The sequence below is a fragment of the Salvelinus fontinalis genome, chromosome 11 (assembly GCF_029448725.1).
Source record: "Salvelinus fontinalis isolate EN_2023a chromosome 11, ASM2944872v1, whole genome shotgun sequence".
Taxonomy (NCBI): Eukaryota; Metazoa; Chordata; class Actinopteri; order Salmoniformes; family Salmonidae; genus Salvelinus; species Salvelinus fontinalis.
Window position 1 is genome coordinate 7,197,826 of NC_074675.1, and position 27,090 is coordinate 7,224,915.

A 27,090-nucleotide genomic window follows, 5' to 3' on the forward strand; every position below is an offset into this window, starting at 1 on the left:
CGTAACGGGGTTGAGCGTAACAGGGTTGACAGTAACAGAGTTGACCGTAACAGGGTTGACTGTAACAGGGTTGACTGTAACAGGGTTGACCGTAACAGGGTTGACCGTAACAGGGTTGAGCGTAACAGGGTTGAGCGTAACAGGGTTGACTGTACAGGGTTGACCGTAACCGGGTTGACCATAACGGGGTTGACCATAACAGGGTTGACCGTAACAGGGTGATGGCCAAAACACCGGAAAATGGCCAAAACACCGGAAAATGGCAAAAAAGAGTAGAACCAGCTTTTACACCGTATGATCTGACTATTAGATGTTCAATGTTTCCTTTAAAAAAAATAATGAACCTTTTATTAAGTAATAGTCTCACCATATTAAAACCAGAGTTCAGTTCACATAAGAGAGTTGACCTTAAAATGACCAGAGTTCAGTTCACATAACAGAGTTGACCTTAAAATGACCAGAGTTCAGTTCACATAACAGAGTTGACCTTATAATGACCAGAGTTCAGTTCACATAACAGAGTTGACCTTATAATGACCAGAGTTCAGTTCACATAACAGAGTTGACCTTAAAATGACCAGAGTTCAGTTCACATAACAGAGTTGACCTTAAAATGACCAGAGAGACATGAATCACTAATCAGATTCATTTCATTTTCAATGTGGTCTACTTCATTTAATATAACAGGCTTTTCAATTTCAATATTGATGCATAATTTCTACTTAAAATATCAAAGTAGAAAGGCCCTCTTCTGGTGGAAGGATCGTAGTAGCAGAGCTTCTCTAGACGTCATTACAATGCTGTTACATCAATATGCAGTATAATGTTCATTTCCAGGGCTAAGAAGTATATTAGTGAAACCTTACAATCCACACGGCCGTAGGTGTATCACAGCCTTTGAAAAGGCAGAGGCGTGGGGGTGGCAGGTAGCCTAGTGGTCAGAGCGTTGGGCCAGTAACCGGAAGGTTGCGAGATCAAATCCCCGAGCTGAAAATATAAAAACCTGTTGTTCTGCTCTTGAACAAGGCAGTTAACCCACTGTTCCCTGGTAGGCCATAAATGTAAATAAGACTGTGTTTTTCATTGACCTGCCTAGTTAAGTATTATTATTTTGTTTTTTTAAAGTAAGACTCTTTAATTCTGAAGTTTAGAAAGGTTGGTTCACTCTGCAAGGGTTAACCTTAGCTGCTTCTGCTAATGTCTGGGAAATGACTCACACAATATTGAGATTCCCCGAAAAAAAGGTTATATAAGCTTGTGAGAAGAGAGAAAAGCAGAGGGAGATAATTTAAACTAACAGTGAATAATTACTAACTGTAAATGAATGCAGAAACAGTGGGAGGTCAACAAATGGTTCCTTCTCTTCCGACGCCCACGGAGAGAGAGAGAGAGAGAGACAGAGAGAGAGATACAGAGAGAGATAGAGAGAGAGACAGAGAGAGAGAGAGAGAGACAGAGAGAGAGAGACAGATAGAGAGAGAGAGAGAGAGAGAGAGACAGAGACAGAGACAGAGAGAGAGAGAGAGAGATAGAGAGAGAGAGAGAGAGAGAGAGAGAGAGAGAGACAGAGAGAGAGAGAGAGAGAGAGAGAGAGACTTTCCTATTGCTAGCTGTATTAACTGTGTAGGTCCTGCTGGTTATGTGAACAGTCAACCTTTGTTTAAACGCCTTAAGAGAGACCATAATTCATTGGGGAAACCGGTTCTGGGCTGTTCCCCGCTGCCCCTCTCCAATATGGCTTTAGGCTCTCTTTCTTTCCCCGCAGAAGCAATACCATTAAAATACCCTGATAAAAAAACATCCTCTCTCTCTCTCTGTTTGCTGAGAGGGTGTGCAGCCATTTGCCATGGCTACAGCAGAAACTGGCACTATTGAGAAACTGACATTGTAGTAATGGATAGAAATAGGAAGTCATTCATTCCTCCAGCAACCAATCAGATTTGTTTTCCTTGTCATTGCTGTATTGCTATGCCTGAACCTCCCTACCTGTATAATCCTAGCTATGAAGCCCAGTGTCTGTAACCCTCGACCGGATCGATACCCGGCCTCAACGTCAAACTGTGTAAAATATGTTTTTATCCTAATACTCTGGCAGGATGACTACCTGATACTCTGGCAGGATGACTACCTGATAATCTGGCAGGATGACTACCTGATACTCTGGCAGGCTGACTACCTGATACTCTGGCAGGCTGGTTACCTGATACTCTGGCAGGCTGACTACCTGGTACTCTGACAGGCTGACTACCCGAAGAAGATAAACAACAGGATACTGAACAACGAAACAAAGACATTCCTAAAGGGAAACGAAGAAGATAAACAACAGGATACTGAACCTAACAAAGACATTCCTAAAGAGATACGAAGAAGATAAACAACAGGATACTGAACAATTAAACAAAGACATTCCTAAAGGGAAACGAAGAAGATAAACAACAGGATACTGACAACTAAACAAAGACATTCCTAAAGGGATATGAAGAAGATAAACAACATGATACTGACAACTAAACAAAGACATTCCTAAAGGGATATGAAGAAGATAAACAACATGATACTGAACCTAACAAAGACATTCCTAAAGGGATACGAAGAAGATAAACAACAGGATACTGACAACTAAACAAAGACATTCCTAAAGGGATATGAAGAAGATAAACAACAGGATACTGACAACTAAACAAAGACATTCCTAAAGGGATATGAAGAAGATAAACAACATGATACTGAACCTAACAAAGACATTCCTAAAGGGATACGAAGAAGATAAACAACAGGATACTGACAACTAAACAAAGACATTCCTAAAGGGATACGAAGAAGATAAACAACAGGATACTGAACAACTAAACAAAGACATTCCTAAAGGGATACGAAGAAGATAAACAACATGATACTGAACCTAACAAAGACATTCCTAAAGGGATATGAAGAAGATAAACAACAGTATACTGAACCTAACAAAGACATTCCTAAAGGGATATGAAGAAGATAAACAACATGATACTGAACAACTAAACAAAGACATTCCTAAAGGGATTTGAAGAAGATAAACAACAGGATACTGAACAACTAAACAAAGACATTCCTAAAGGGATATGAAGAAGATAAACAACAGGATACTGAACAACTAAACAAAGACATTCCTAAAGGGATACGAAGAAGATAAACAACAGGATACTGAACAACTAAACAAAGACATTCCTAAAGGGATACGAAGAAGATAAACAACAGGATACTGAACCTAACAAAGACATTCCTAAAGGGATACGAAGAAGATAAACAACAGGATACTGAACCTAACAAAGACATTCCTAAAGGGATACGAAGAAGATAAACAACAGGATACTGAACCTAACAAAGACATTCCTAAAGGGATACGAAGAAGATAAACAACAGGATACTGAACCTAACAAAGACATTCCTAAAGGGATATGAAGAAGATAAACAACAGGAAGAGAGAGAATATTTAACGTAGCACAACGCTTCTAATTGGTTCATTCATCCCCCCCTCCTCTCCCCTGTAACTATTCCCCTGGTTATTGATGTAAATGACAATGTGTTCTCTGTAAACTGACCTGGTAAAATAAGGGTTAAATTAAAAAAAATACAAACATGAGGCAAGTAGATATTTAGGATGTTTTTATAACCAGTTTCAGACCAGGCTGTTCAGTACAAAACATCTTCTCACTCTGTGGGACTTCCTGCCTCCCTGTCTATCCTCTCTCCCTTTGTCTCTGTCTCTGTCTCTGTCTCTCTCTCTCTCTCTCTCTCTCTCTCCGTCTCTTTCCTCTCTCTCTCGCGCTCTCTCTCTTTCCCTCTCGTTTCTCTCTCTCGCTCTCTCTCTCTTTCCCTCTCGTTTCTCTCTCTCGCTCTCTCTCTCTTTCCCTCTCTCTCCTCTCTCTCTCCCTCTCTCTCCTCTCTCTCTTGCTCTCGCTCTCTCTCTTTCCTTGTCCATCTCAAAGTGAGTTCTGGACCAGTGAAACGTGACCAGTCTGGTATCTAATCAAACCTTCCATCAGGATTCTGTGTGTAAGGAAAATGGCACCCTATTCCCTATTTAGTACACTACGTATGGGTCCTCGTCAATAGCAGTGCACTAAATAGGGAATAGGGTGCCATTTGGAATACAGCCCTGTCTCTGCCTGCCCACCCAGGTAGTTCTGTAGCCTGACCTTATGGTGGTACACGGAGCTCAGTGCACCTGAAGGACTCATCAGACACCCACAGCCCCAGAGCCAGCCAAAGTTGTGGAACTAGGTACTCCACTGGACCTCACCTGGACCCTGGGGGAACAGAATGGATCTCACCTGGACCCTGGGGGAACAGAATGGATCTCACCTGGACCCTAGAGGAACAGAATGGATCTCACCTGGACCCTGGGGGAACAGAATGGATCTCACCTGGACCCTAGAGGAACAGAATGGATCTCACCTGGACCCTGGAGGAACAGAATGGATCTCACCTGGACCCTAGAGGAACAGAATGGATCTCACCTGGACCCTAGAGGAACCGAATGGATCTCACCTGGACCCTGGGGGAACAGAATGGATCTCACCTGGACCCTAGAGGAACAGAATGGATCTCATCTGGACCCTGGGGGAACAGAATGTATCTTACCTGGACCCTGGAGGAACAGAATGGATCTCACCTGGACCCTGGGGGAACAGAATGGATCTCACCTGGACACTAGAGGAACAGAATGGATCTCACCTGGACCCTGGGGGAACAGAATGGATCTCACCTGGACACTAGAGGAACAGAATGGATCTCACCTGGACCCTGGAGGAACAGAATGGATCTCATCTGGACACTAGAGGAACAGAATGGACCTCACCTGGACCCTAGAGGAACAGAATGGATCTCACCTGGATGTGGGAAGAAGAGAGAAGAGGAATGACAAGAGGCACAGAGAGGGAGTAGGAGAGAGGGAGAAGAGTAGGAATTGAATGACGTACAGAAAGGGAGTAGAGAGAGGAAGAAGTGGAGGAATGGAATGAGGCACAGAGAGAATATGAGAAAGAGACAAGTGGAATGGAGAGAGGTAGAGAGAGGTAGAGAGAGGTAGAGAGAGGTAAAGGTAGAGAGAGTGAGAGAGAGAGAGAGAGAGAGAGAGGAGGAGAATGGATATAGAGAGATTGAGAGAGGAGGAGAATGGAGGTAGAGAGAGTGAGAGAGAAGGAGAATGGAGGTATAAAAGAGTGAGAGAGGAGGAGAATGGAGGTAGAGAGAGTGAGAGAGGAGAAGAATGGAGGTAGAGAGAGAGAGAGGAGGAGAATGGAGGTAGAGAGAGGTAGAGAGAGGTAGAGAGAGAGAGAGAGGAGGAGAATGGAGGTAGAGAGAGGTAGAGAGAGAGAGAGAGAGAGAAGAATGGAGGTAGAGAGAGGTAGAGAGAGGTAGAGAGAATGAGAGAGGAGGAGAAGGGAGGTAGAGAGAGAGGAAGAGAGAATGAGAGAGGAGGAGAAGGGAGGTAGAGAGCTGAAGGAGAAAGAGAGTGGACATGTGACTAATGCAGCATCAATCCGGAGACATATCTCACATCTCTGAGCCGAACCATAGCAGGCAGGCAATCATCCACACATAGAGGTAGGAAGACATTCGTGTGGATCACTGCTGAATGAGGAGATGAGGTGGATGAGTGTGGGCTGTTTCACTGAGAGACGTGTAGTCCTGACAGATGACGTTCACAAGATCTGGAGGAGATGAAAGTACAGGCGGTCCGCGTTGGCCCTCGGCCAGAGTCTGTCAGGTTGAGAGACTATCTGGTGTTGCAATTTTGAACAGACACAACTCTCTCCTCTGTCTGTGTCTGTATTCTATTGAACAGACAGTAGTCAACTCTCTCCTCTGTCTGTGTCTGTATTCTATTGAATAGACAGTAGTCAACACTCTCCTCTGTCTGTGTCTGTATTCTATTGAACAGACAGTAGTCAACTCTCTCCTCTGTCTGTGTCTGTGTCTGTATTCTATTGAACAGACAGTAGTCAACTCTCTCCTCTGTCTGTGTCTGTATTCTATTGAACAGACAGTAGTCAACTCTCTCCTCTGTCTGTGTCTGTGTCTGTATTCTATTGAACAGACAGTAGTCAACTCTCTCCTCTGTCTGTGTCTGTATTCTATTGAACAGACAGTAGTCAACTCTCTCCTCTGTCTGTGTCTGTGTCTGTATTCTATTGAACAGACAGTAGTCAACTCTCTCCTATCTCTGTGTCTGTATTCTATTGAACAGACAGTAGTCAACTCTCTCCTCTGTCTGTGTCTGTATTCTATTGAACAGACAGTAGTCAACTCTCTCCTCTCTCTGTGTCTGTATTCTATTGAACAGACAGTAGTCAACTCTCTCCTCTGTCTGTGTCTGTGTCTGTATTCTATTGAACAGACAGTAGTCAACTCTCTCCTCTGTCTGTGTCTGTGTCTGTATTCTATTGAACAGACAGTAGTCAACTCTCTCCTCTGTCTGTGTCTGTGTCTGTATTCTATTGAACAGACAGTAGTCAACTCTCTCCTCTGTCTGTGTCTGTATTCTATTGAACAGACAGTAGTCAACTCTCTCCTCTGTCTGTGTCTGTATTCTATTGAACAGACAGTAGTCAACTCTCTCCTCTGTCTGTGTCTGTATTCTATTGAACAGACAGTAGTCAACTCTCTCCTTTGTCTGTGTCTGTATTCTATTGAACAGACAGTAGTCAACTCTCTCCGCTCTCTGTGTCTGTATTCTATTGAACAGACAGTAGTCAACTCTCTCCTCTGTCTGTGTCTGTATTCTATTGAACAGACAGTAGTCAACTCTCTCCTCTGTCTGTGTCTGTATTCTATTGAACAGACAGTAGTCAACTCTCTCCTCTGTCTGTGTCTGTCTGTATTCTATTGAACAGACAGTAGTCAACTCTCTCCTCTGTCTGTGTCTGTCTGTAATCTATTGAACAGACAGTAGTCAACTCTCTCCTCAGTCTGTGTCTGTATTCTATTGAACAGACAGTAGTCAACTCTCTCCTCTGTCTGTGTCTGTCTGTATTCTATTGAACAGACAGTAGTCAACTCTCTCCTCAGTCTGTGTCTGTATTCTATTGAACAGACAGTAGTCAACTCTCTCCTCTGTCTGTGTCTGTGTCTGTATTCTATTGAACAGACAGTAGTCAACTCTCTCCTCAGTCTGTGTCTGTATTCTATTGAACAGACAGTAGTCAACTCTCTCCTCTGTCTGTGTCTGTCTGTATTCTATTGAACAGACAGTAGTCAACTCTCTCCTCTGTCTGTGTCTGTCTGTATTCTATTGAACAGACAGTAGTCAACTCTTTCCTCTGTCTGTGTCTGTCTGTATTCTATTGAACAGACAGTAGTCAACTCTCTCCTCAGTCTGTGTCTGTCTGTATTCTATTGAACAGACAGTAGTCAACTCTCTCCTCAGTCTGTGTCTGTCTGTATTCTATTGAACAGACAGTAGTCAACTCTCTCCTCTGTCTGTGTCTGTGTCTGTATTCTATTGAACAGACAGTAGTCAACTCTCTCCTCTGTCTGTGTCTGTATTCTATTGAACAGACAGTAGTCAACTCTCTCCTCTGTCTGTGTCTGTATTCTATTGAACAGACAGTAGTCAACTCTCTCCTCTGTCTGTGTCTGTATTCTATTGAACAGACAGTAGTCAACTCTCTCCTTTGTCTGTGTCTGTATTCTATTGAACAGACAGTAGTCAACTCTCTCCGCTCTCTGTGTCTGTATTCTATTGAACAGACAGTAGTCAACTCTCTCCTCTGTCTGTGTCTGTATTCTATTGAACAGACAGTAGTCAACTCTCTCCTCTGTCTGTGTCTGTATTCTATTGAACAGACAGTAGTCAACTCTCTCCTCTGTCTGTGTCTGTCTGTATTCTATTGAACAGACAGTAGTCAACTCTCTCCTCTGTCTGTGTCTGTGTCTGTAATCTATTGAACAGACAGTAGTCAACTCTCTCCTCAGTCTGTGTCTGTATTCTATTGAACAGACAGTAGTCAACTCTCTCCTCTGTCTGTGTCTGTCTGTATTCTATTGAACAGACAGTAGTCAACTCTCTCCTCAGTCTGTGTCTGTATTCTATTGAACAGACAGTAGTCAACTCTCTCCTCTGTCTGTGTCTGTGTCTGTATTCTATTGAACAGACAGTAGTCAACTCTCTCCTCAGTCTGTGTCTGTATTCTATTGAACAGACAGTAGTCAACTCTCTCCTCTGTCTGTGTCTGTCTGTATTCTATTGAACAGACAGTAGTCAACTCTCTCCTCAGTCTGTGTCTGTCTGTATTCTATTGAACAGACAGTAGTCAACTCTCTCCTCTGTCTGTGTCTGTCTGTATTCTATTGAACAGACAGTAGTCAACTCTCTCCTCAGTCTGTGTCTGTCTGTATTCTATTGAACAGACAGTAGTCAACTCTCTCCTCAGTCTGTGTCTGTCTGTATTCTATTGAACAGACAGTAGTCAACTCTCTCCTCTGTCTGTGTCTGTATTCTATTGAACAGACAGTAGTCAACTCTCTCCTCAGTCTGTGTCTGTCTGTTTTCTATTGAACAGACAGTAGTCAACTCTCTCCTCAGTCTGTGTCTGTATTCTATTGAACAGACAGTAGTCAACTCTCTCCTCTGTCTGTGTCTGTATTCTATTGAACAGACAGTAGTCAACTCTCTCCTCTGTCTGTGTCTGTATTCTATTGAACAGACAGTAGTTAACTCTCTCCTCTGTCTGTGTCTGTATTCTATTGAACAGACAGTAGTCAACTCTCTCCTCAGTCTGTGTCTGTCTGTATTCTATTGAACAGACAGTAGTCAACTCTCTCCTCAGTCTGTGTCTGTTTTCTATTGAACAGACAGTAGTCAACTCTCTCCTCAGTCTGTGTCTGTTTTCTATTGAACAGACAGTAGTCAACTCTCTCCTCAGTCTGTGTCTGTCTGTATTCTATTGAACAGACAGTAGTCAACTCTCTCCTCAGTCTGTGTCTGTCTGTATTCTATTGAACAGACAGTAGTCAACTCTCTCCTCAGTCTGTGTCTGTTTTCTATTTAACAGACAGTAGTCAACTCTCTCCTCTGTCTGTGTCTGTATTCTATTGAACAGACAGTAGTCAACTCTCTCCTCTGTCTGTGTCTGTATTCTATTGAACAGACAGTAGTCAACTCTCTCCTCAGTCTGTGTCTGTCTGTATTCTATTGAACAGACAGTAGTCAACTCTCTCCTCTGTCTGTGTCTGTATTCTATTGAACAGACAGTAGTCAACTCTCTCCTCTGTCTGTGTCTGTCTGTATTCTATTGAACAGACAGTAGTCAACTCTCTCCTCTGTCTGTGTCTGTGTCTGTATTCTATTGAACAGACAGTAGTTAACTCTCTCCTCAGTCTGTGTCTGTCTGTATTCTATTGAACAGACACTAGTCAACTCTCTCCTCAGTCTGTGTCTGTATTCTATTGAACAGACAGTAGTTAACTCTCTCCTCTGTCTGTGTCTGTCTGTATTCTATTGAACAGACAGTAGTCAACTCTCTCCTCTGTCTGTGTCTGTCTGTATTCTATTGAACAGACAGTAGTCAACTCTCTCCTCTGTCTGTGTCTGTATTCTATTGAACAGACAGTAGTCAACTCTCTCCTCTGTCTGTGTCTGTATTCTATTGAACAGACAGTAGTCAACTCTCTCCTCAGTCTGTGTCTGTCTGTATTCTATTGAACAGACAGTAGTCAACTCTCTCCTCAGTCTGTGTCTGTATTCTATTGAACAGACAGTAGTTAACTCTCTCCTCTGTCTGTGTCTGTATTCTATTGAACAGACAGTAGTCAACTCTCTCCTCAGTCTGTGTCTGTCTGTATTCTATTGAACAGACAGTAGTCAACTCTCTCCTCTGTCTGTGTCTGTCTGTATTCTATTGAACAGACAGTAGTCAACTCTCTCCTCAGTCTGTGTCTGTCTGTATTCTATTGAACAGACAGTAGTCAACTCTCTCCTCAGTCTGTGTCTGTCTGTATTCTATTGAACAGACAGTAGTCAACTCTCTCCTCTGTCTGTGTCTGTATTCTATTGAACAGACAGTAGTCAACTCTCTCCTCTGTCTGTGTCTGTCTGTATTCTATTGAACAGACAGTAGTCAACTCTCTCCTCTGTCTGTGTCTGTCTGTATTTTATTGAACAGACAGTAGTCAACTCTCTCCTCAGTCTGTGTCTGTATTCTATTGAACAGACAGTAGTCAACTCTCTCCTCAGTCTGTGTCTGTATTCTATTGAACAGACAGTAGTCAACTCTCTCCTCAGTCTGTGTCTGTATTCTATTGAACAGACAGTAGTTAACTCTCTCCTCTGTCTGTGTCTGTATTCTATTGAACAGACAGTAGTCAACTCTCTCCTCAGTCTGTGTCTGTATTCTATTGAACAGACAGTAGTCAACTCTCTCCTCTGTCTGTGTCTGTATTCTATTGAACAGACAGTAGTCAACTCTCTCCTCTGTCTGTGTCTGTATTCTATTGAACAGACAGTAGTCAACTCTCTCCTCTGTCTGTGTCTGTATTCTATTGAACAGACAGTAGTCAACTCTCTCCTCAGTCTGTGTCTGTATTCTATTGAACAGACAGTAGTCAACTCTCTCCTCAGTCTGTGTCTGTTTTCTATTGAACAGACAGTAGTCAACTCTCTCCTCAGTCTGTGTCTGTATTCTATTGAACAGACAGTAGTCAACTCTCTCCTCTGTCTGTGTCTGTATTCTATTGAACAGACAGTAGTTAACTCTCTCCTCTGTCTGTGTCTGTATTCTATTGAACAGACAGTAGTCAACTCTCTCCTCAGTCTGTGTCTGTCTGTATTCTATTGAACAGACAGTAGTCAACTCTCTCCTCTGTCTGTGTCTGTCTGTATTCTATTGAACAGACAGTAGTCAACTCTCTCCTCTGTCTGTGTCTGTATTCTATTGAACAGACAGTAGTCAACTCTCTCCTCTGTCTGTGTCTGTATTCTATTGAACAGACAGTAGTCAACTCTCTCCTCTGCCTGTGTCTGTATTCTATTGAACAGACAGTAGTCAACTCTCTCCTCAGTCTGTGTCTGTCTGTATTCTATTGAACAGACAGTAGTCAACTCTCTCCTCAGTCTGTGTCTGTCTGTATTCTATTGAACAGACAGTAGTCAACTCTCTCCTCAGTCTGTGTCTGTCTGTATTCTATTGAACAGACAGTAGTCAACTCTCTCCTCTGTCTGTGTCTGTTTTCTATTGAACAGACAGTAGTCAACTCTCTCCTCAGTCTGTGTCTGTATTCTATTGAACAGACAGTAGTCAACTCTCTCCTCTGTCTGTGTCTGTCTGTATTCTATTGAACAGACAGTAGTCAACTCTCTCCTCAGTCTGTGTCTGTCTGTATTCTATTGAACAGACAGTAGTTAACTCTCTCCTCTGTCTGTGTCTGTATTCTATTGAACAGACAGTAGTCAACTCTCTCCTCTGCCTGTGTCTGTATTCTATTGAACAGACAGTAGTCAACTCTCTCCTCAGTCTGTGTCTGTCTGTATTCTATTGAACAGACAGTAGTCAACTCTCTCCTCTGTCTGTGTCTGTATTCTATTGAACAGACAGTAGTCAACTCTCTCCTCAGTCTGTGTCTGTCTGTATTCTATTGAACAGACAGTAGTCAACTCTCTCCTCTGTCTGTGTCTGTATTCTATTGAACAGACAGTAGTCAACTCTCTCCTCAGTCTGTGTCTGTCTGTATTCTATTGAACAGACAGTAGTCAACTCTCTCCTCTGTCTGTGTCTGTATTCTATTGAACAGACAGTAGTCAACTCTCTCCTCTGTCTGTGTCTGTATTCTATTGAACAGACAGTAGTCAACTCTCTCCTCTGTCTGTGTCTGTATTCTATTGAACAGACAGTAGTCAACTCTCTCCTCTGTCTGTGTCTGTCTGTATTCTATTGAACAGACAGTAGTCAACTCTCTCCTCTGTCTGTGTCTGTATTCTATTGAACAGACAGTAGTTAACTCTCTCCTCTGTATGTGTCTGTATTCTATTGAACAGACAGTAGTCAACTCTCTCCTCAGTCTGTGTCTGTATTCTATTGAACAGACAGTAGTCAACTCTCTCCTCTGTCTGTGTCTGTCTGTATTCTATTGAACAGACAGTAGTCAACTCTCTCCTCTGTCTGTGTCTGTATTCTATTGAACAGACAGTAGTCAACTCTCTCCTCAGTCTGTGTCTGTCTGTATTCTATTGAACAGACAGTAGTCAACTCTCTCCTCTGTCTGTGTCTGTATTCTATTGAACAGACAGTAGTCAACTCTCTCCTCTGTCTGTGTCTGTATTCTATTGAACAGACAGTAGTTAACTCTCTCCTCTGTCTGTGTCTGTCTGTATTCTATTGAACAGACAGTAGTCAACTCTCTCCTCAGTCTGTGTCTGTATTCCATTGAACAGACAGTAGTCAACTCTCTCCTCAGTCTGTGTCTGTATTCTATTGAACAGACAGTAGTCAACTCTCTCCTCTGTCTGTGTCTGTCTGTATTCTATTGAACAGACAGTAGTCAACTCTCTCCTCTGTCTGTGTCTGTATTCTATTGAACAGACAGTAGTCAACTCTCTCCTCTGTCTGTGTCTGTATTCTATTGAACAGACAGTAGTCAACTCTCTCCTCTGTCTGTGTCTGTCTGTTTTCTATTGAACAGACAGTAGTCAACTCTCTCCTCAGTCTGTGTCTGTATTCTATTGAACAGACAGTAGTCAACTCTCTCCTCTGTCTGTGTCTGTATTCTATTGAACAGACAGTAGTCAACTCTCTCCTCAGTCTGTGTCTGTCTGTATTCTATTGAACAGACAGTAGTCAACTCTCTCCTCTGTCTGTGTCTGTATTCTATTGAACAGACAGTAGTCAACTCTCTCCTCTGTCTGTGTCTGTCTGTATTCTATTGAACAGACAGTAGTCAACTCTCTCCTCTGTCTGTGTCTGTCTGTATTCTATTGAACAGACAGTAGTCAACTCTCTCCTCAGTCTGTGTCTGTATTCTATTGAACAGACAGTAGTCAACTCTCTCCTCAGTCTGTGTCTGTATTCTATTGAGCAGACAGTAGTCAACTCTCTCCTCAGTCTGTGTCTGTATTCTATTGAACAGACAGTAGTTAACTCTCTCCTCTGTCTGTGTCTGTATTCTATTGAACAGACAGTAGTCAACTCTCTCCTCAGTCTGTGTCTGTATTCTATTGAACAGACAGTAGTCAACTCTCTCCTCTGTCTGTGTCTGTATTCTATTGAACAGACAGTAGTCAACTCTCTCCTCAGTCTGTGTCTGTATTCTATTGAACAGACAGTAGTCAACTCTCTCCTCTGTCTGTGTCTGTATTCTATTGAACAGACAGTAGTTAACTCTCTCCTCTGTCTGTGTCTGTATTCTATTGAACAGACAGTAGTCAACTCTCTCCTCAGTCTGTGTCTGTCTGTATTCTATTGAACAGACAGTAGTCAACTCTCTCCTCTGTCTGTGTCTGTCTGTATTCTATTGAACAGACAGTAGTCAACTCTCTCCTCTGTCTGTGTCTGTATTCTATTGAACAGACAGTAGTCAACTCTCTCCTCTGTCTGTGTCTGTCTGTATTCTATTGAACAGACAGTAGTAAACTCTCTCCTCTGTCTGTGTCTGTATTCTATTGAACAGACAGTAGTCAACTCTCTCCTCTGTCTGTGTCTGTATTCTATTGAACAGACAGTAGTCAACTCTCTCCTCTGCCTGTGTCTGTATTCTATTGAACAGACAGTAGTCAACTCTCTCCTCAGTCTGTGTCTGTCTGTATTCTATTGAACAGACAGTAGTCAACTCTCTCCTCAGTCTGTGTCTGTCTGTATTCTATTGAACAGACAGTAGTCAACTCTCTCCTCAGTCTGTGTCTGTCTGTATTCTATTGAACAGACAGTAGTCAACTCTCTCCTCTGTCTGTGTCTGTATTCTATTGAACAGACAGTAGTCAACTCTCTCCTCAGTCGATGTCTGTCTGTATTCTATTGAACAGACAGTAGTCAACTCTCTCCTCTGTCTGTGTCTGTATTCTATTGAACAGACAGTAGTCAACTCTCTCCTCTGTCTGTGTCTGTATTCTATTGAACAGACAGTAGTCAACTCTCTCCTCTGTCTGTGTCTGTATTCTATTGAACAGACAGTAGTCAACTCTCTCCTCTGTCTGTGTCTGTCTGTATTCTATTGAACAGACAGTAGTCAACTCTCTCCTCTGTCTGTGTCTGTATTCTATTGAACAGACAGTAGTCAACTCTCTCCTATCTCTTTAGCTGTATTCTATTGAACAGACAGTAGTCAACTCTCTCCTCTGTCTGTGTCTGTCTGTATTCTATTGAACAGACAGTAGTTAACTCTCTCCTCTGTCTGTGTCTGTATTCTATTGAACAGACAGTAGTCAACTCTCTCCTCTGTCTGTGTCTGTATTCTATTGAACAGACAGTAGTCAACTCTCTCCTCTGTCTGTGTCTGTTTTCTATTGAACAGACAGTAGTCAACTCTCTCCTCAGTCTGTGTCTGTCTGTATTCTATTGAACAGACAGTAGTCAACTCTCTCCTCTGTCTGTGTCTGTGTCTGTATTCTATTGAACAGACAGTAGTCAACTCTCTCCTCTGTCTGTGTCTGTCTGTATTCTATTGAACAGACAGTAGTCAACTCTCTCCTCAGTCTGTGTCTGTCTGTATTCTATTGAACAGACAGTAGTCAACTCTCTCCTCAGTCTGTGTCTGTCTGTATTCTATTGAACAGACAGTAGTCAACTCTCTCCTCTGTCTGTGTCTGTATTCTATTGAACAGACAGTAGTCAACTCTCTCCTCAGTCTGTGTCTGTCTGTATTCTATTGAACAGACAGTAGTCAACTCTCTCCTCTGTCTGTGTCTGTATTCTATTGAACAGACAGTAGTCAACTCTCTCCTCAGTCTGTGTCTGTCTGTATTCTATTGAACAGACAGTAGTCAACTCTCTCCTCTGTCTGTGTCTGTATTCTATTGAACAGACAGTAGTCAACTCTCTCCTCTGTCTGTGTCTGTATTCTATTGAACAGACAGTAGTCAACTCTCTCCTCTGTCTGTGTCTGTATTCTATTGAACAGACAGTAGTCAACTCTCTCCTCTGTCTGTTTCTGTCTGTATTCTATTGAACAGACAGTAGTCAACTCTCTCCTCTGTCTGTGTCTGTATTCTATTGAACAGACAGTAGTTAACTCTCTCCTCTGTATGTGTCTGTATTCTATTGAACAGACAGTAGTCAACTCTCTCCTCAGTCTGTGTCTGTATTCTATTGAACAGACAGTAGTCAACTCTCTCCTCTGTCTGTGTCTGTCTGTATTCTATTGAACAGACAGTAGTCAACTCTCTCCTCTGTCTGTGTCTGTATTCTATTGAACAGACAGTAGTCAACTCTCTCCTCAGTCTGTGTCTGTCTGTATTCTATTGAACAGACAGTAGTCAACTCTCTCCTCTGTCTGTGTCTGTATTCTATTGAACAGACAGTAGTCAACTCTCTCCTCTGTCTGTGTCTGTATTCTATTGAACAGACAGTAGTTAACTCTCTCCTCTGTCTGTGTCTGTCTGTATTCTATTGAACAGACAGTAGTCAACTCTCTCCTCAGTCTGTGTCTGTATTCTATTGAACAGACAGTAGTCAACTCTCTCCTCAGTCTGTGTCTGTATTCTATTGAACAGACAGTAGTCAACTCTCTCCTCTGTCTGTGTCTGTCTGTATTCTATTGAACAGACAGTAGTCAACTCTCTCCTCTGTCTGTGTCTGTCTGTTTTCTATTGAACAGACAGTAGTCAACTCTCTCCTCAGTCTGTGTCTGTATTCTATTGAACAGACAGTAGTCAACTCTCTCCTCTGTCTGTGTCTGTATTCTATTGAACAGACAGTAGTCAACTCTCTTCTCAGTCTGTGTCTGTATTCTATTGAACAGACAGTAGTTAACTCTCTCCTCTGTCTGTGTCTGTATTCTATTGAACAGACAGTAGTCAACTCTCTCCTCAGTCTGTGTCTGTCTGTATTCTATTGAACAGACAGTAGTCAACTCTCTCCTCTGTCTGTGTCTGTTTTCTATTGAACAGACAGTAGTTAACTCTCTCCTCAGTCTGTGTCTGTTTTCTATTGAACAGACAGTAGTCAACTCTCTCCTCAGTCTGTGTCTGTCTGTATTCTATTGAACAGACAGTAGTCAACTCTCTCCTCAGTCTGTGTCTGTCTGTATTCTATTGAACAGACAGTAGTCAACTCTCTCCTCTGTCTGTGTCTGTATTCTATTGAACAGACAGTAGTCAACTCTCTCCTCTGTCTGTGTCTGTCTGTATTCTATTGAACAGACAGTAGTTAACTCTCTCCTCAGTCTGTGTCTGTATTCTATTGAACAGACAGTAGTCAACTCTCTCCTCAGTCTGTGTCTGTATTCTATTGAACAGACAGTAGTCAACTCTCTCCTCAGTCTGTGTCTGTTTTCTATTGAACAGACAGTAGTCAACTCTCTCCTCTGTCTGTGTCTGTCTGTATTCTATTGAACAGACAGTAGTCAACTCTCTCCTCTGTCTGTGTCTGTCTGTATTCTATTGAACAGACAGTAGTCAACTCTCTCCTCTGTCTGTGTCTGTATTCTATTGAACAGACAGTAGTCAACTCTCTCCTCTCTTCTCTGTATCCCTCTCTTTTCTCTGTCCCTTTCCCTCCTCTCCCCTCTTCTCTGTATCCCTCTCTTTTCTCTATCCCTTTCCCTCCAGTCCTCTCCTCTCTTCAACCCCCCTTTTCCCTCCATCTCTTTTGCCTCTCCATCATATATCCTTTATTCAGGGACTAGAGCCCATCCTAGCCAGGCCGGGGTAACCTTCAGGTGTTCTGCTCTGTAGAGCTAAACCACCCTGGAGACACTAAAAGGACATTCCCCCTCTTCACCTCCTGCATGTGGGGCTCTGAGACCTCTTTTCCCAGGGTGCATTTACAAGAGCATGACCACAGTGAGAGACTGAGAGAGTGAGAGAGTGAGTGAGTGTGAGAGATTTTAGAGAGGGAGCAAGAGAGAGAGATTTTAGAGAGGGAGCAAGAGAAAGAGATTTTAGAGAGGGAGCAAGAGAGAGAGATTTTAGAGAGGGAACAAGAGAGAGAGATTTTAGAGAGGGAGCAAGAGAGAGAGATTTTAGAGAGGAAGCAAGATAGATATATTTTAGAGAGGGAGCAGGAGAGAGATATTTTAGAGAGAGGGAGAGAGAGAGAGAGAGAGAGAGCAACACAATTTGCTTAAGAATCAACATAAATCAAAAAGATATGGTCATTTTTTCACCCACAAACAGTGAAGTTGTGTTGGTCGATTTAGGATTTGAATCAACAGTTTGAACATGAAAGTCTTGACTGACTCCTGATGATTCCTGTCCAATCTGTTTTCTGCTTTTGGACCTTTCAGACATCCAGTTGCTGCTGCTGCGGCTCGCAATCAAAGACTTTCTCTCTGCCTCTCTGTTTGCCCCTCCTCTCTTTTCCAGTAGAACAACATGGTACCTCTCTTTAATGTTGGACTGGGGAGGGAGGTAGAGAGAGAGAGAGAGAGGTAGAGAGAGAGAGAGAGAGGGAGGTAGAGAGAGAGAGGGAGGTAGAGAGAGGGAGGGAGAGAGGTAGAGAGAGAGAGAGAGTACTCAGACCTAAGAGCATATTTCTTTCCCAAAATTATAACTCAATACAAAGAATTTGAAACTATAAAAGATGAAGAAAAAATCAAATTTTTATTTGGTGAAAAGCCAAAATGTGCAGTTTTGGCAGCCAAATATGTGTCCTCCTGCCACAACCTGAGGGACAGCCAGTGAAAAATTAGCTTAGTTTTGTTTTGTCTTTCATACCAGGTCATATGTCTTCTCAAGTCATATTGACACTGGTCTACTACTGTTGCTTTAATTTATTGTTGTTCTGATTAATATTGTTGTTGTAGTTGTTGTTAATGGTAATCCCATGTCCACTACTACAGTTATTATTGCTGTTTGTCCCACCATTTATTTATATTTAAATATATATATATATTTTGTATATATATACATATATGTTTGATTTTTATTTTTCGATATGTATACTTTGACAATGTAAGTAATAACGAACTTGCCATGTCAATAAAGTCAATTGAATTGAATTGAATTGAATTGAGAGAGAGGTAGAGAGAGAGAGGTAGAGAGAGAGAGAGAGAGAGAGGGAGGGTGGGAGGTAGAGAGAGAGAGAGAGAGGTAGAGAGAGGGAGGGAGGTAGAGAGAGAGAGAGAGAGAGAGAGAGGGTGGGAGGTAGAGAGAGAGAGAGTGAGGTAGAGAGAGGGAGGGAGGTAGAGAGAGAGAGAGAGAGAGAGAGAGAGGTAGAGAGAGAGAGAGAGGTAGAGAGAGAGAGAGACAGAGAGAGGGAGAGAGGTAGAGAGAGAGAGAGGTAGAGAGAGAGAGAGAGGTAGAGAGAGAGAGAGGTAGAGAGAGGGAGGGTGGGAGGTAGAGAGAGAGAGAGAGGTAGAGAGAGGGAGGGAGGGAGGTAGAGAGAGAGAGGTAGAGAGAGGGAGAGAGGTAGAGAGAGGGAGAGAGGTAGAGAGAGAGAGAGAGAGAGAGAGAGAGGTAGAGAGAGAGAGAGAGAGAGAGGGAGGGTGGGAGGTAGAGAGAGAGAGAGAGAGGTAGAGAGAGGGAGGGAGGGAGGTAGAGAGAGAGAGAGAGAGAGAGGTAGAGAGAGAGAGAGAGGTAGAGAGAGAGAGAGGTATAGAGAGGGAGGGAGGGAGGTAGAGAGAGAGAGAGAGAGAGAGAGAGAGAGAGAGAGAGAGAGGTAGAGAGAGGGAGGGAGGGAGGTAGAGAAAGAGAGAGGGGGAGGGAGGTAGAGAGAGAGAGGTAGAGAGAGAGAGAGAGAGAGAGAGAGAGGTAGAGAGAGGTAGAGGGAGGTAGAGAGAGAGAGGGAGAGAGGGAGGGAGGTAGAGAGAGAGAGAGAGGTAGGTAGAGAGAGAGAGAGGTAGAGAGAGGGAGGGAGGGAGGTAGAGAGAGAGAGAAGTAGAGAGAGGGAGGGAGGGAGGTAGAGAGAGAGAGAAGTAGAGAGAGGGAGGGAGGGAGGTAGAGAGAGAGAGAAGTAGAGAGAGGGGGGAGGGAGGTAGAGAGAGAGAGAGAGAAGTAGAGAGAGGGAGGGAGGGAGGTAGAGAGATAGGTAGAGAGAGGTAGAGAGAGAGAGAGAGAGGCTTTGACAGGAACACCTATCTGTCCTGTGTTTTCTTCTCAACTCCCACAGCAACCTGAGGGTGGTGTCTGTCTTCTCTGTTGAGTCTGTTGTACTTAGAACGGATGTAATGAGCTGTTATGTGTTAGATACAACAGTCTGCTATTGATCCTCTCTACCACTTAGGACAAACATAAACCATCTATTTCTCCTTATACGTCAAGGATTCAATTGTATCTGTACAAAGTCCAAGATACTCGGGCAGGTCTTCAGTTCACGGTGCAGCAAACTGCTGTGTTTCCTGTGTTGTAGTACCAGCCTGTGTTCTGGCTGTGATGTCAGCCTTGTTTCCTGTGTTGTGTTCTGGCTGTGATGTCAGCCTTGTTTCCTGCGTTGTAGTACCAGCCTGTGTTCTGGCTGTGATGTCAGCCTTGTTTCCTGTGTTGTAGTACCAGCCTGTGTTCTGGCTGTGATGTGTCAGCCTTGTTTCCTGTGTTGTAGTATTAGCTGTGTTCTGGCTGTGATGTCAGCCTTGTTTCCTGTGTTGTAGTACTAGCTGTGTTCTGGCTGTGATGTCAGCCTTGTTTCCTGTGTTGTAGTACTAGCTGTGATGTCAGCCTTGTTTCCTGTGTTGTAGTACTAGCTGTGTTCTGGCTGTGATGTCAGCCTTGTTTCCTGTGTTGTAGTACTAGCTGTGTTCTGGCTGTGATGTGTCAGCCTTGTTTCCTGTGTTGTAGTACCAGCTGTGTTCTGGCTGTGATGTGTCAGCCTTGTTTCCTGTGTTGTGTTCTGGCTGTGATGTCAGCCTTGTTTCCTGTGTTGTAGTACTAGCTGTGTTCTGGCTGTGATGTCAGCCTTGTTTCCTGTGTTGTGTTCTGGCTGTGATGTCAGCCTTGTTTCCTGTGTTGTAGTACTAGCTGTGTTCTGGCTGTGATGTCAGCCTTGTTTCCTGTGTTGTGTTCTGGCTGTGATGTCAGCCTTGTTTCCTGTGTTGTGTTCTGGCTGTGTTCTGGCTGTGATGTCAGCCTTGTTTCCTGTGTTGTAGTACTAGCCGTGTTCTGGCTGTGATGTCAGCCTTGTTTCCTGTGTTGTAGTACTAGCTGTGTTCTGGCTGTGATGTCAGCCTTGTTTCCTGTGTTGTAGTACTAGCTGTGTTCTGGCTGTGATGTCAGCCTTGTTTCCTGTGTTGTAGTACCAGCTGTGTTCTGGCTGTGATGTGTCAGCCTTGTTTCCTGTGTTGTAGTACTAGCTGTGTTGTGGCTGTGATGTCAGCCTTGTTTCCTGTGTTGTAGTACTAGCTGTGATGTCAGCCTTGTTTCCTGTGTTGTAGTGCTAGCTGTGATGTCAGCCTTGTTTCCTGTGTTGTAGTACTAGCTGTGTTCTGGCTGTGATGTCAGCCTTGTTTCCTGTGTTGTTGTACCAGCTGTGTTCTGGCTGTGATGTCAGCCTTGTTTCCTGTGTTGTACTACTAGCTGTGTTCTGGCTGTGATGTCAGCCTTGTTTCCTGTGTTGTAGTACTGGCTGTGATGTGTCAGCCTTGTTTCCTGTGTTGTGTTCTGTCTGTGATGTCAGCCTTGTTTCCTGTGTTGTAGTACTAGCTGTGTTGTGGCTGTGATGTCAGCCTTGTTTCCTGTGTTGTAGTACTAGCTGTGTTGTGGCTGTGATGTCAGCCTTGTTTCCTGTGTTGTAGTACTAGCTGTGTTCTGGCTGTGATGTCAGCCTTGTTTCCTGTGTTGTAGTACCAGCCTGTGTTCTGGCTGTGATGTCAGCCTTGTTTCCTGTGTTGTAGTACTAGCTGTGTTCTGGCTGTGATGTCAGCCTTGTTTCCTGTGTTGTAGTGCTAGCTGTGTTCTGGCTGTGATGTCAGCCTTGTTTCCTGTGTTGTAGTACTAGCTGTGTTCTGGCTGTGATGTGTCAGCCTTGTTTAATGTGTTGTAGTACCAGCTGTGTTCTGGCTGTGATGTGTCAGCCTTGTTTCCTGTGTTGTGTTCTGGCTGTGATGTCAGCCTTGTTTCCTGTGTTGTAGTACTAGCTGTGTTCTGGCTGTGATGTCAGCCTTGTTTCCTGTGTTGTGTTCTGGCTGTGATGTCAGCCTTGTTTCCTGTGTTGTAGTACTAGCTGTGTTCTGGCTGTGATGTCAGCCTTGTTTCCTGTGTTGTGTTCTGGCTGTGATGTCAGCCTTGTTTCCTGTGTTGTGTTCTGGCTGTGTTCTGGCTGTGATGTCAGCCTTGTTTCCTGTGTTGTAGTACCAGCCTGTGTTCTGGCTGTGATATCAGCCTTGTTTCCTGTGTTGTAGTACTAGCTGTGTTCTGGCTGTGATGTCAGCCTTGTTTCCTGTGTTGTAGTACTAGCTGTGTTCTGGCTGTGATGTCAGCCTTGTTTCCTGTGTTGTGTTCTGGCTGTGTTCTGGCTGTGATGTCAGCCTTGTTTCCTGTGTTGTAGTACTAGCTGTGTTGTGGCTGTGATGTCAGCCTTGTTTCCTGTGTTGTAGTACTAGCTGTGATGTCAGCCTTGTTTCCTGTGTTGTAGTGCTAGCTGTGATGTCAGCCTTGTTTCCTGTGTTGTAGTACTAGCTGTGTTCTGGCTGTGATGTCAGCCTTGTTTCCTGTGTTGTAGTACCAGCTGTGTTCTGGCTGTGATGTCAGCCTTGTTTCCTGTGTTGTAGTACTAGCTGTGTTCTGGCTGTGATGTCAGCCTTGTTTCCTGTGTTGTAGTACTGGCTGTGATGTGTCAGCCTTGTTTCCTGTGTTGTGTTCTGGCTGTGATGTCAGCCTTGTTTCCTGTGTTGTAGTACTAGCTGTGTTCTGGCTGTGATGTCAGCCTTGTTTCCTGTGTTGTAGTACTAGCTGTGTTCTGGCTGTGATGTCAGCCTTGTTTCCTGTGTTGTAGTACTAGCTGTGTTCTGGCTGTGATGTCAGCCTTGTTTCATGTGTTGTAGTACTAGCTGTGATGTCAGCCTTGTTTCCTGTGTTGTAGTACTAGCTGTGTTCTGGCTGTGATGTCAGCCTTGTTTCCTGTGTTGTAGTACTAGCTGTGATGTCAGCCTTGTTTCCTGTGTTGTAGTACTAGCTGTGATGTCAGCCTTGTTTCCTGTGTTGTAGTACTAGCTGTGATGTCAGCCTTGTTCCCTGTGTTGTAGTACTAGCTGTGATGTCAGCCTTGTTTCCTGTGTTGTAGTACTAGCTGTGATGTCAGCCTTGTTTCCTGTGTTGTAGTACTAGCTGTGATGTCAGCCTTGTTCCCTGTGTTGTAGTGCTAGCTGTGATGTCAGCCTTGTTTCCTGTGTTGTAGTACTAGCTGTGTTGTGGCTGTGATGTCAGCCTTGTTTCCTGTGTTGTAGTACTAGCTGTGTTGTGGCTGTGATGTCAGCCTTGTTTCCTGTGTTGTAGTACTAGCTGTGTTCTGGCTGTGATGTCAGCCTTGTTTCCTGTTTTGTAGTACCAGCCTGTGTTCTGGCTGTGATGTCAGCCTTGTTTCCTGTGTTGTAGTACTAGCTGTGTTCTGGCTGTGATGTCAGCCTTGTTTCCTGTGTTGTAGTACTAGCCTGTGTTCTGGCTGTGATGTCAGCCTTGTTTCCTGTGTTGTGTTCTGGCTGTGTTCTGGCTGTGATGTCAGCCTTGTTTCCTGTGTTGTAGTACTAGCTGTGTTCTGGCTGTGATGTCAGCCTTGTTTCCTGTGTTGTGTTCTGGCTGTGATGTGTCAGCCTTGTTTCCTGTGTTGTAGTACCAGCCTGTGTTCTGGCTGTGATGTCAGCCTTGTTTCCTGTGTTGTAGTACTAGCTGTGTTCTGGCTGTGATGTCAGCCTTGTTTCCTGTGTTGTAGTACTAGCTGTGTTCTGGCTGTGATGTCAGCCTTGTTTCCTGTGTTGTAGTACTAGCTGTGTTCTGGCTGTGATGTCAGCCTTGTTTCCTGTGTTGTGTTCTGGCTGTGATGTGTCAGCCTTGTTTCCTGTGTTGTAGTACTAGCTGTGTTCTGGCTGTGATGTCAGCCTTGTTTCTTGTGTTGTAGTACTAGCTGTGTTCTGGCTGTGATGTCAGCCTTGTTTCCTGTGTTGTAGTACTAGCTGTGTTCTGGCTGTGATGTCAGCCTCGTTTCCTGTGTTGTAGTACTAGCTGTGTTCTGGCTGTGATGTCAGCCTTGTTTTCTGTGTTGTGTTCTGGCTGTGATGTGTCAGCCTTGTTTCCTGTGTTGTAGTACTAGCTGTGTTCTGGCTGTGATGTCAGCCTTGTTTCCTGTGTTGTAGTACTAGCTGTGTTCTGGCTGTGATTTCAGCCTTGTTTCCTGTGTTGTAGTACTAGCTGTGTTCTGGCTGTGATGTCAGCCTTGTTTCCTGTGTTGTAGTACTAGCTGTGTTCTGGCTGTGATGTCAGCCTTGTTTCCTGTGTTGTAGTGCTAGCTGTGATGTCAGCCTTGTTTCCTGTGTTGTAGTACTAGCTGTGTTCTGGCTGTGATGTCAGCCTTGTTTCCTGTGTTGTAGTACTAGCTGTGTTCTGGCTGTGATGTGTCAGCCTTGTTTCCTGTGTTGTAGTACTAGCTGTGTTCTGGCTGTGATGTCAGCCTTGTTTCCTGTGTTGTAGTACTAGCCTGTGTTCTGGCTGTGATGTCAGCCTTGTTTCCTGTGTTGTAGTACTAGCCTGTGTTCTGGCTGTGATGTCAGCCTTGTTTCCTGTGTTGTGTTCTGGCTGTGATGTGTCAGCCTTGTTTCCTGTGTTGTAGTACCAGCCTGTGTTCTGGCTGTGATGTCAGCCTTGTTTCCTGTGTTGTAGTACTAGCTGTGTTCTGGCTGTGATGTCAGCCTTGTTTCCTGTGTTGTGTTCTGGCTGTGTTCTGGCTGTGATGTCAGCCTTGTTTCCTGTGTTGTAGTACTAGCTGTGTTCTGGCTGTGATGTCAGCCTTGTTTCCTGTGTTGTGTTCTGGCTGTGATGTGTCAGCCTTGTTTCCTGTGTTGTAGTACCAGCCTGTGTTCTGGCTGTGATGTCAGCCTTGTTTCCTGTGTTGTAGTACTAGCTGTGTTCTGGCTGTGATGTCAGCCTTGTTTCCTGTGTTGTAGTACTAGCTGTGTTCTGGCTGTGATGTCAGCCTTGTTTCCTGTGTTGTAGTACTAGCTGTGTTCTGGCTGTGATGTCAGCCTTGTTTCCTGTGTTGTGTTCTGGCTGTGATGTGTCAGCCTTGTTTCCTGTGTTGTAGTACTAGCTGTGTTCTGGCTGTGATGTCAGCCTTGTTTCCTGTGTTGTAGTACTAGCTGTGTTCTGGCTGTGATGTCAGCCTTGTTTCCTGTGTTGTAGTACTAGCTGTGTTCTGGCTGTGATGTCAGCCTCGTTTCCTGTGTTGTAGTACTAGCTGTGTTCTGGCTGTGATGTCAGCCTTGTTTTCTGTGTTGTGTTCTGGCTGTGATGTGTCAGCCTTGTTTCCTGTGTTGTAGTACTAGCTGTGTTCTGGCTGTGATGTCAGCCTTGTTTCCTGTGTTGTAGTACTAGCTGTGTTCTGGCTGTGATTTCAGCCTTGTTTCCTGTGTTGTAGTACTAGCTGTGTTCTGGCTGTGATGTCAGCCTTGTTTCCTGTGTTGTAGTACTAGCTGTGTTCTGGCTGTGATGTCAGCCTTGTTTCCTGTGTTGTAGTGCTAGCTGTGATGTCAGCCTTGTTTCCTGTGTTGTAGTACTAGCTGTGTTCTGGCTGTGATGTCAGCCTTGTTTCCTGTGTTGTAGTACTAGCTGTGTTCTGGCTGTGATGTGTCAGCCTTGTTTCCTGTGTTGTAGTACTAGCTGTGTTCTGGCTGTGATGTCAGCCTTGTTTCCTGTGTTGTAGTACTAGCCTGTGTTCTGGCTGTGATGTCAGCCTTGTTTCCTGTGTTGTAGTACTAGCCTGTGTTCTGGCTGTGATGTCAGCCTTGTTTCCTGTGTTGTAGTACTAGCTGTGTTCTGGCTGTGATGTGAGCCTATTGCTGTCAGCCCCAGGTAGAAGCTACATTAAAGTACATTACTGTATTGCCTCAGGAAGCCTTCTGGCTCCTGTGTTGCAGACAGATGAGAGATCCAGCCAAGCCAGGTTCTGCTCTCTCCAGCGTGCAGTCTGTAGATCCCAGCCAGACACCTCCAAAAGAATTACACCTCCTCCCTCTGTTCTTCCTCTCCTCCTGTCCACACCTCAACCCCTCCAGAACCTGTCTCATCAACCCTCCCCTCCACAACTCCAGCCTCAGGTACTGACCCAGGTGCTGCTCTCTCCAGCCCACATCACAGCCAGACTCCTCCAAAAACAGTACACCTCCTCCAGCACTTCCAAAATAATTACACATCCATCTCTCCTTCCTCTCGCTTCACCTCACCTCACCTCTCCTCCCTCTCACCTCTCCTCTCCTCCCTCTCATGTCCTCTCTTTTCGACTCCCCTCCAACCTTTCACCTCCTCTCCTCTCCTCTCCTCTCCTCCCTCACCTCTCGTCTCTCGCCTCGACTCCAGAACCTCACAAATAAATGACACCTGACTCTCAGTGTATTCAGACTGCAGTGTGTTGTTGAGACTCCTCTCAGTGTGTATTCAGACTGCAGTGTGTTGTTGAGACTCCTCTCAGTGTGTATTCAGACTGCAGTGTGTTGTTGAGACTCCTCTCAGTGTGTATTCAGACTGCAGTGTGTTGTGACTCCTCTCAGTGTGTATTCAGACTGCAGTGTGTTGTTGTGACTCCTCTCAGTGTGTATTCAGACTGCAGTGTGTTGTTGTGACTCCTCTCAGTGTGTATTCAGACTGCAGTGTGTTGTTGTGACTCCTCTCAGTGTGTATTCAGACTGCAGTGTGTTGTTGTGACTCCTCTCAGTGTGTATTCAGACTGCAGTGTGTTGTTGTGATTCCTCTCAGTGTGTATTCAGACTGCAGTGTGTTGTTGTGATTCCTCTCAGTGTGTATTCAGACTGCAGTGTGTTGTTGAGACTCCTCTCAGTGTGTATTCAGACTGCAGTGTGTTGTTGAGACTCCTCTCAGTGTGTATTCAGACTGCAGTGTGTTTGTCGTGACTCCTCTCAGTGTGTATTCAGACTGCAGAGTGTTGTTGTGACTCCTCTCAGTGTGTATTCAGACTGCAGTGTGTTGTTGTGACTCCTCTCAGTGTGTATTCAGACTGCAGTGTGTTGTTGTGACTCCTCTCAGTGTGTATTCAGACTGCAGTGTGTTGTTGTGACTCCTCTCAGTGTGTATTCAGACTGCAGTGTGTTGTTGTGACTCCTCTCAGTGTGTATTCAGACTGCAGTGTGTTGTTGTGACTCCTCTCAGTGTGTATTCAGACTGCAGTGTGTTTTCGTGACTCCTCTCAGTGTGTATTCAGACTGCAGTGTGTTGTGACTCCTCTCAGTGTGTATTCAGACTGCAGTGTGTTGTTGTGACTCCTCTCAGTGTGTATTCAGACTGCAGTGTGTTGTTGTGATTCCTCTCAGTGTGTATTCAGACTGCAGTGTGTTGTTGTGACTCCTCTCAGTGTGTATTCAGACTGCAGTGTGTTGTTGTGACTCCTCTCAGTGTGTATTCAGACTGCAGTGTGTTGTCGTGACTCCTCTCAGTGTGTATTCAGACTGCAGTGTGTTGAGACTCCTCTCAGTGTGTATTCAGACTACAGTGTGTTGTTGTGACTCCTCTCAGTGTGTATTCAGACTGCAGTGTGTTTGTCGTGACTCCTCTCAGTGTGTATTCAGACTGCAGTGTGTTGTTGTGACTCCTCTCAGTGTGTATTCAGACTGCAGTGTGTTGTTGTGATTCCTCTCAGTGTGTATTCAGACTGCAGTGTGTTGTCGTGACTCCTCTCAGTGTGTATTCAGACTGCAGTGTGTTGTGACTCCTCTCAGTGTGTATTCAGACTGCAGTGTGTTGTTGTGACTCCTCTCAGTGTGTATTCAGACTGCAGTGTGTTGTTGTGACTCCTCTCAGTGTGTATTCAGACT